Below are 611 nucleotides of genomic sequence, written 5' to 3'. Positions count from 1 at the left end.
GATAGATATACACACATAGGCTGAAATCTCCACTTCTGAATTTTGCAAACCATCTTCTGCAAGTTCTTTCATTTATGCATTCTTTCCCATAAACTGAGTGTATGTTTCGAGTCGCTTCGGCTGCAGAGTTTCCTTTTTTGTACTCATAAAGCATTATGAGCCTCAAATGCTCTTTGGATACTTTCATGTTAGAAAGGGATTTAATCAAAGAAATTTTAATTCTATTATCCTGTAAAATAATATTTAATTAGTTTAAATGTTCACAAATGCATAAAAATAATTTTTAATTCCATTAGACATTCTAAAATACTAATACATTTCTTTCACTTTTAAAACAGGCAAAATCGGACAGAACTTATGGGATGACCTGATATATCAATAAGTAGTAAGATTAAAAACAGTGACATTACTTTATGTAAGGAGATATAGACAAAACTAGTCTCGTAGTACAAAACAAGAGTAATTAAATAAGAGAGAAATAAAGAATGGGGACAATAGCTGTCAATGTTTGAGCGGAAGGTCAGTTTAGTAATGTGAACTCTATTACGTAATTACACACAATCACTCACACACGTTGTGTGTATGTATGTGCATATATATATATATATATA

Source organism: Octopus bimaculoides, chromosome 5 (genome assembly GCF_001194135.2).
Source record: "Octopus bimaculoides isolate UCB-OBI-ISO-001 chromosome 5, ASM119413v2, whole genome shotgun sequence".
Taxonomy (NCBI): Eukaryota; Metazoa; Mollusca; class Cephalopoda; order Octopoda; family Octopodidae; genus Octopus; species Octopus bimaculoides.
Note: the sequence above shows the minus strand (reverse complement) of the source record.